General features: G+C 34.4%; 1 non-coding gene across 1 annotated transcript; it reads left to right on the forward strand.

Annotated features, from left to right (window-relative positions):
• The first annotated feature begins 466 nt into the window (after positions 1 to 466).
• Positions 467 to 7,247, forward strand: LOC100260505 (uncharacterized). Its single transcript, XR_009466456.1, has 2 exons — positions 467 to 665; positions 5,413 to 7,247. It is a non-coding gene; the product is annotated as an uncharacterized LOC100260505 (transcript).
• Positions 7,248 to 9,189: the final 1,942 nt, after the last annotated feature.

Here is a 9,189-nt window from a genome sequence, read left to right on the forward strand (position 1 = left end):
GTCAAAATATAACCAAAAAATGATGAAGGGTTAGACTTTTAAAATTGGATTTTTAATGACCTTTTTAATTAAATAATAATAATAATAAATTAATTATAAGAATCTATATTAAAATTTCGTACCACATATTTATTATTTTAATTATAATAAATATATTTTTTTGGTCGTCCATTCTATTATAAGAACCTTTCTTATATGTGAAGTAAAATTGAATATATTGACCCTTGGAAATCAACTAATATAAAGTTGACATAATATCAATCTGAATCAATTTGAGGCGCACTTAATTAATTTGATTATAAAATTTAAATATTAATGAATATAAGTTATAAAAACTGAAAAAATTAAATTATTTATTAGATTTTTGAATCCGAAATTAAATTAAACCTAATTAAATTAATTGTGGATTGGAATCTTTAAAGTGATGGGCTGAACTTGAGAGAGTTTCCTTTGGGACTAAATTATCAGGCCCACACACAGCTCAACAGTCCGCAAATTGGGCTGGCTAAGGCCCAGCCCACTTACCTGACCAAACTCATGTTGTACACGCTTTTAGGGTTTGTTGCTAAGGAGAAGAAGCCTCCATCTCTTTTTACTCGAAAGCACTCAATCATTCCTTCTCCAAAATTTGCGTTTCGATCGATCCCTGAGTTGAAGCCTTCAAGGTACAGTTCCAATCTCTATTACCAATTTGTTCAATGGAGTTCTAGATCAGAAAATAACGAGAAAACGAAAGAGAAGTTTGAATCCTAAAATTTTCACCATCTAGGGTTTGAGATAGTAATCAAAATGTGGTTTTCTTTTAGTGTTATTTATTTTATTGGCAACTCAAACAGAGGGTCGGATTTCACTGAGTCTTTACATTTGGGATGTTTTGAATTCTAGGGTTTCTCTTTAAACAGTTGTGGAACTGTTGTCAGTTTGGATTAGAGTTCACAATGAAATTTTTGTTAGATTAATGGTTTTTGCTATTCGGGAATGTCTTCTTTGTATAAAAACAGAGTTAGCTTAGATATTGGGAAAATATGAAAAAAGTAATTAAAAATTTGGATTGTAAACTTTTCACCAAAGATGATTCAGGAATACAGGAAAGTGGCTCTGTTAAGGGGCTTTTTCTTTTTTCTTTTTTGGAAGCAAATGAGAGAAATAACCTAGGAATGAATTCATTTAAAGGGAAATCATTATTGGAAAATACTTTACAAATGTAATCAGAAAAGTATAAATATAAGGGTAAGATTTTCTATAATCGAAAATTACAATAAATAATTTTTTTCCTAACAGAGTTTGTAAAGTCATTTTTTAGAACAAACTTAATTGTTGCCCTTATTTATTGAATTGTATACTGTAGGAGAAGCTAAAAGATGCCTTTCCCTCCATGATCCTTCATCATATGTATGATGACAAGGGTAGCAAGAAAGGATGTAAAGCCCTTGATACCCTTGTTGCGGGTGTTATTTACACAACTCAAAAAATGGTTTTAGCATCATGAGGGAAATGGTTGGTACCCCACCCCCGCCCAAAAAACCCCCGATCATTTGGCATTTTCTAAGTAGTCTAGAATGAATTCCTAGGATTTAAAATTTTCAACAATAGCTTTGACGGCTTAAATGCATTCCAAGAAAAACCTAGCCCTCTGTTTGGTTTCCAAGAAAATACAGGAATGAAAGAAAACAATATTTTAGAGAAACAAAAGTTTTTGTTATTAAATTGGACTGCATATTGTTATATTTGAGTAGAATTTTAAGTAAATTTTGGAATAGAAAGGAAGGGTTTTGCTAGAAAGAGAAGGGACATGAAAATGTTGATTAGTAGAGAATAAAGTGGTGGGCATTTTTGACAATAGAAACCCTAGCTGCTTATCTGTCTCTTTTATTATTATTTTGTCACCTCCAAAAACGTAAGGAGAAAGGGTTGATTTGTAAGTTGGACATTGAAAAAGCCTATGACAGCATAAGTTGGGATTTCCTTATGAAGATTCTGCGTAAATTGGGCTTTGGGTCTAGGTGGATGGAGTGGATTTGGTGGTGCATCTCTACTGCCAAGTTCTCTGTTCTTGTTAATGGTGTGCCAGCAGGTTTCTTTTCAAGCACCAAGGGGTTGCGTCAGGGAGATCCCCTCTCTCCTTACCTCTTTGTTTTGGGTATGGAAGTGCTTAGTGCACTGTTAAGAAGGGCGACTGTCGGGGGATTCTTTTCAGGCTGCAAATTTTGGGGGAGGGGCAGGATGGAGCTAAATATTTCTCATTTGCTTTTTGCGGATGACACAATTATTTTTTGTGAAGCAAGGAAAGAAAACATGACTTTTCTAAGCTGGATTTTGGCTTGGTTCGAGGCTGCGTCTGGGTTAAGGATAAATCTAGCCAAAAGTGAGTTAATTCCAGTTGGCGAAGTGGAAGAGATTGAGGAGATGGCTGTGGAGCTAGGTTGTAGGGTGGGGTCTTTGCCCAATGTGTATTTGGGGCTGCCGTTAGGGGTTCCTCACAAGGCTTCCTCGATGTGGGATGGGGTGGAGGAGAAGATGAGGAGGAGATTAGCCTTGTGGAAGAGGCAATACATTTCCAAAGGCGGGAGGGTTACCCTCATTAAGAGCACGTTGGCCAGCATGCCAATCTACCAACTGTCCCTGTTTCGAATGACCAAGATGGTGGCGAGAAGGCTTGAAAAGCTCCAAAGAGACTTTCTTTGGGGAGGGGGAAGCTTGGAAAGGAAAGTCCATTTAATTAACTGGGAGGCGGTGTGTGCTCAAAAGGAGAAGGGGGGCCTTGGCATTAGGAGGATTGCCCGTTTGAACAAGGTTTTGTTGGGAAAATGGTTATGGAGGTTTGCCTTTGAAGAAGATAAGCTGTGGAAGAAGGTGATTATGGAGAAGTTTGGTCAAGAGGGCCTTGGTTGGAGGACTAATGAGGCTTGTGGGACGTTTGGAGTGGGAGTTTGGAAGGAGATTCTGAAGGAAGCTGATTGGTGTTGGAATAACATAGAGTTCAAGGTTGGTAAAGGGACCAAAGTTAGGATCTGGACTGACCATTGGTGCGGCAATGCAGCGCTGTCCCAAACTTTCCCTCTTTTATTCGATTTGGCAGCTCATAGGAATGCAACGGTGAACGAAGTTTGGGACCCTAGCTTTGGCCAAGGAAGTTGGAATATCAGTTTCTCTAGAGACTTTAACGATTGGGAGGTGGATTTGGTTGGTAATTTGCTGTACATGCTAAGGGATTACAAAATCTCTTCAGAAGAGGATTCGGTTTTATGGAAAGGTGGGGGAAGTGGCATCTTTAGGGTTAAGGAGGCTTACAACCTCCTTGTTGCTTCGAATGATATTGTATTCCCGAATAAGGGCATTTGGGTGGACAAGGTCCCAACTAAAGTTGTGTTTTTTGCTTGGGAGGCCACGTGGGGAAAGGTCCTAACTTTGGATAGGCTACAAAGAAGGGGGTGGCAGTTCCCTAACCGATGTTTTTTGTGTGGGTGTGAAGAGGAGACTGTAAATCATATTCTTCTACATTGTACAGTGGTCCGGGTCCTTTGGGAGATTGTCTTCGTCTTGTTTGGCATTCAGTGGGTGTTCCCTGAAACGGTTAAAGATATGCTTTTCAGTTGGAGGGGTTCTTTTGTGGGGAAAAAAAGGAAAAAGGTTTGGACTTCCATCCCGTTGTGTATTTTTTGGACGGTTTGGAAGGAAAGGAATAGATTAGCTTTTAGGGGGGGATTCTTATCTATACAGAAACTCAAAAATTCTTTTGTATGTAATTTGTGGAGTTGGGCTAGGGTGTATATTGGAGAGGAGTCCTCTTCACTCATAGGCTTTCTAGAGTGGCTCGCGTCCAATTGAGGGTAGGTAGGATTGTGGGCTTTTTGTGGCTTTTGGGTTTGGCTGCTTTGTATACGTCCTGTATGCTGTGTGGCTTTTTGCCTTTTTAATATAACATCTGCTTACTTATCAAAAAAAAAAAAAAAAATTATTATTTTGTCACCTCTCCAAACCTGAATCTTCAATCAATTTCTATTTTGTGGAAAGCAAGGCTCGCCCTTTTTATTTATTTATTTTATGTTTTGTTCCTGAGGAAACGGAGGAAAGGTGAAAGTAACTGACAATTTCAGTCATTTGATTTCAGTCGCCTTTTTTTTCTCTTGTTTTCATGTCCTTGCCTTTTTTTCTCAGCAACCAAATGGAAGATAGCTTTTTTCCATCTTTATTTGAAATAATTTTAATAAGGGATGCTGTCCTAGTTTGTGTTTTTTTCCTCTGGTTGCTCAGAAGACAGTGGAAATGTGAAGAAAGTAAAAATTGTGAATCTTTATGCATTCTCAATGCCTTTGTGTTGTTGCTGAGGACTCAAAACTTGGGAGCACATTGTGATTTTTTAACTCTTGTAGCTCATTTTTGCTTTATAGTTTATATGTTTTTACAGTTTTCCGTAGAATCCATAAGTTTCAATTGAAAGTAATTCCCAAGAGAATTTTCTGCTAGACTCTCCATGGAGATTTTATCTTCTCATATATTCCTAATGCAAAGAAAATTTATCTATTTTTTTGGGGAAAATTCTTTTTCAACACAAAAAACTTAGTCACTTGTAAAACTCAATAGAGTGAATGAGTTAATGATGCCGCAATGCGAAACTCAGATTTTGAGTTGACAATTTTGGTTGGGAGTTCTCAGTGGTTGCTATCCCTATGGTACTTCATTATGTCTAGATTTGAATATGAGGTCAGTATAGGTGATATTGAACCTGTACTGTGTAATGATATGTGACATTTCAAAGAAAAAAAAATCCTTTTTTTTCTTTGGTAACACCATATGGAATATTTGTCTCAGTGAATAAAACCAAAATGATTCCCTGCTTGTTGAAAAATGTATTCACATTACTCCTTTAATTTTGAAAGGAGTTGAATCTATTGGATTAGAAATGGACTGACAAGTGACAAGTCAGAATTTCTTTTGGTAATTGCATGAGATGATCTGAGTTGCCGACTAAAGGCAAATATCTTGCATCACAATGCATCATGAGACATATTCATATGGTTACTAACTGTATTGTATTAGGTAGTTTAGCTAATGAAACCCAGGATTTGTGCCAAAGAAACTGTTATATGCATACTAGATGCTTGATTGGCTGAGGCACTATTGGTAATATCATGACCACCTTTTACTTAGTTACCAAAGGTGTTGGATTTTGGTTATTTTATGATTATACTTGTTTTAAAAAAAATGAAGGAAATGTTTTTGTCATATAGCATGATATCTGATTTATTTCTTCCATTTTGTGTTCTTATTTCACACGAATTATTCTGTGTAATGATTGTAAGTGATCTTGAATCCAGGTTTTTCTTTTTTCCCTCCTTCTTTGAGATTTATTAAACCTGTTCATCATAAAAATTCTTCTGTTAGAGATATCTGATTTGGCTCTGGTTTCAGCAGGTGAATTGATCCAAAATGTATCTTCAGTTTTACATTAACGAGAATGGCGATAAAGTTTACACTACTAAGGTATGCTAATCGAGGTTTTTGTTTTTCTTCTTCTTTTTCACCGGATGTTCTAACTTATGCATATATATAAACCTGAAATGCATGCTCATACTAGATGAAATGAAGTTCGGATTTAATTGGGTGTTGGTGTCTACTAGTGGAATCTGACCTGTCCCAATTTTCTTCTCAGGTCTAAGACTGTATATAGATTTAATAACTTTAGATGGTAGATCCATTGACACTCCTATTTCTATCATAAAAAGTCATTTCCCTGTCTGTGTGGTTCTAGGAGAAGTGTTGATGAGGAAGTGATCACCTAGGTTTCTTCTTTGTTCTCCATCTCTACTTTTCTTTTAAATCCCTGTACTGTTGCACTTTAGTGTTCTTATTCTGCTTTTTTAATAGGTCCTGTGAGCTTTCCATTCTTTCTCCCTCTGACGTAAGCCTCTGTTTACTGTCCTGATCTATTTTCTACCTTCATGCTTTTTCCAAACACCCTAAAGATGATAATTTTGTTGCCGTCCAGTTCAGTAGCAACCTGTTTACTTAATTTGGGGCAGTGCACCATTAATTCCCCCTCAAACACTGAAACAGATGTTGACATACTCGTCTAATAGTTGACGTTGTTTTCATTAATGTATTTGATTTGTGAGAGAGTATTATCCATGTGGCATGGCAACCTCTGAGCTAGATTCTGATTGTGTGCATATCCTTGATGCTTTTGCAAACATGTCTTATTTGTTTGGCATGGAATTGCAGATATTTTTTCTGTGGTCCGACTTCTCATTGTCCTAACATGATACTGTCCATGCTAGTATATTTTTCTCCTTATACTTCTGCTCATTTACCTTCATGCATCTGTGGCATGCAGAAAGAATCACCACTTGGAGTGAACACACAATCTGCTCATCCAGGTAAACTTAAAATTTTTTGCAAGGGTAATTACCCTTTTATTGTCCATCCTAATTTCCAGTTTACTTGGGTTTTTGAATTACTGCTGGTAAGTTTAGCATGGGATAATGGATGTTGGACTTCATCTTTAGCTAGTTGAAGTAGCCCTCATATCAAGTTTTGGGTTGTAAGTAATGGTGACAACACATTGAAAAAACAAAGGAAAAAGGTAAAGATGTTGAATGCTCTACTCTATTTACTGATACCAGAATGAACAAGAAGAGAAGGTGCTAATGATTATTCTGGATTAATTTTTATGCTTAATTGCATTACTGCTATCAGTCTGTGCTCCATGACCCATCGACTTATTTTCTCTGAGTTTCTTGCATTTTGTCACTTGATTTGGTGTGATTATTATAGTTTCCATCATCAGCTGAATTATTGTCACCAATCATTTGATTGCTGGGATTTGCTATGACACTCATCTGTCTTTGTCATCCATTTCCTTTGCCTTTAATGCAGCTCGCTTCTCCCCTGATGATAAATATTCACGGCAAAGGGTTCTTTTGAAGAAGCGCTTTGGATTGTTGCCCACCCAAAGTCCACCCCCAAAGTACTAAATATTTCACTGTCTTCTTGATGTTGATTCGGGGCTTACCTTTGCTTCCATGGAAGAATGCGGGGAAGTATTTTGGGTTTTGGTAGCTATTCATCTTAATTGTTCACTAGCAGGATGGCAACTGATGCCGGATCACTGAATTGGACGGAAAATGAGATGATGTCTTGAATGCATCTGTTTAGACCCTAGAATGTTTTGTTGCATTTGTACACTTTCTTATTTTTCATTTTTGTCTTGCATGAAAGCATTCTGATTTTTTCTTGTGTGTTTTTAAGATGTCTCGTTTTGCTTATAAGTATATTGAATATATCTGTGAATTGAGGAGAAGATAGGGTCAAAATGTCTGCGGCCGAGACCATGAACCTTGGCTTAGATCCCGACTAACACTTGGCTTCGAATTAAGAAAAATGAACGTCTTGTTTACTTCTGGCAGGGTTTCTATTTTTTTAGTGGAAGTGTTTTTCAGAAACAATGCCAAACGTGGAATTGCAATTCAAGGACAAGGTAATTTAATAACAATTCTTATTTTTCACTGAAAACCTCGTTACTGAACACCTAAGACGATAAATATGATTATTTAATCAACATATAAGGTTATGCTAAAAGTAATAGTTAGATGATAAATTTTACAAATATTACTTTTTATTATTTCAAATATTTTAAAATTAAATATAATCTTCTTTTGATATTTTTATTCCTTTTAATTGAAATGTATTTTTATCCAATATTTATGGAGGTCATTCTCGTTTTTATTGGATCGTTTTTAATAAATTTTAAATGAATGAAGTTAAATATAATTTTACCAGACTTACATCCCACGTGATAGCGGATAGTAATTGCCAATCCGTAAGAGTATTATTTACTCTTGCGGTGGAATTAAGAAAAATGAATGTATTATTTACTCGTGATTCAAGGACATGTAATATTGTACATTTTTCTAACTCCAATTATCTTCAACGACTCATTTGAAATATAATTATATATTAATTTGTAAACTAGACGACAAATTAGAAATATTTCCTCCTTAAAAGTAGATTCTTGATCGCCTTCCAATTTTATCCCATCAACTCAAAAGGAAAATAATAGTAAATGTTAAATATTAGGATTTTTCTTTCCCAATAAATACACCTTTTCTATCTTAGTCAAATATATTTATTCTTAAATTTACAACTTTTTCTAAACCATTATTTCTTAAATATTACATATCTTTCCTAAATATTATTTTAAAAATAATTTAGAAATTTCCTAAAATAATATATATATATATATATATATATATATATATATATATATATATTAAATATAAATATTTGACATTGTATTATTTCTTAAAGGGTTTTAAATAGTCCTCAATATTTCTCCAAGGAAAAAAACTTACACAGATTTTTAATTTAGGAAGATTTTGCACTTTATTATAAAAGAATTCTAAAATATCTCCCTTGGTATATATGTTAACAAATTTTTTTAAAAATAGCATTTTACTAAAAATAAAGATATCTTGCTAAAGAAATGAATTATGCTTAAAGGAAAATGTTTTTAATTTCGTTGTGGAAAATTAGAGAAGTAGCCAATGTGGATGGATCTCTGTGAAAGCTGAGCTGCGGGCGGGTTACCACTCAGGTGTCCAATGGGTAAATGGCTATATAAATATTTCACCCTCATTGGTTTCGATGTGGGATTTGACCCAGTTTAAAGTGTAAATATTTAATAAAGATATGAAATGTGATAGACAAAAGTGTCATGTTATTTGTTACCTAATCAACCCATATTTTCCTCTTTTTTTTTCATTCATTTCCGTCATCTCTATATTTCTTACTTCAATTCTTAAAATCCAAGTCTTTACTATCTTTGTCTCACAAGTTCACCACAACGGTCATAGATCATCTCAACCAATGGGCTAGTTTCCAATCTTTGACTGATCTTCTTATTCGTAATTTGTTTTCAAATTTTTAAAAATTCAATAATACAAAAATAGATTGTTATTTTTGAAGATAAAATTAAAAAATGATAAAGTTAATTTTATAAATATTTTAAAAATAAATAAATAAATTAAAATATTTAATTTGAAAAATGAAAATAATAATAACTTTCATTGACTTGCTAATCATTTAAAAAAAATAAATTAGAAATGAGGTATTAAAATTTATTTACCATTTCACATTTTGATCGGTCATTTTAGAATAAAAATGAATTTATAGATGTTTTTCTTTAATATT

This window comes from Vitis vinifera, chromosome 8 (assembly GCF_030704535.1).
Source record: "Vitis vinifera cultivar Pinot Noir 40024 chromosome 8, ASM3070453v1".
NCBI lineage: Eukaryota > Viridiplantae > Streptophyta > Magnoliopsida > Vitales > Vitaceae > Vitis > Vitis vinifera.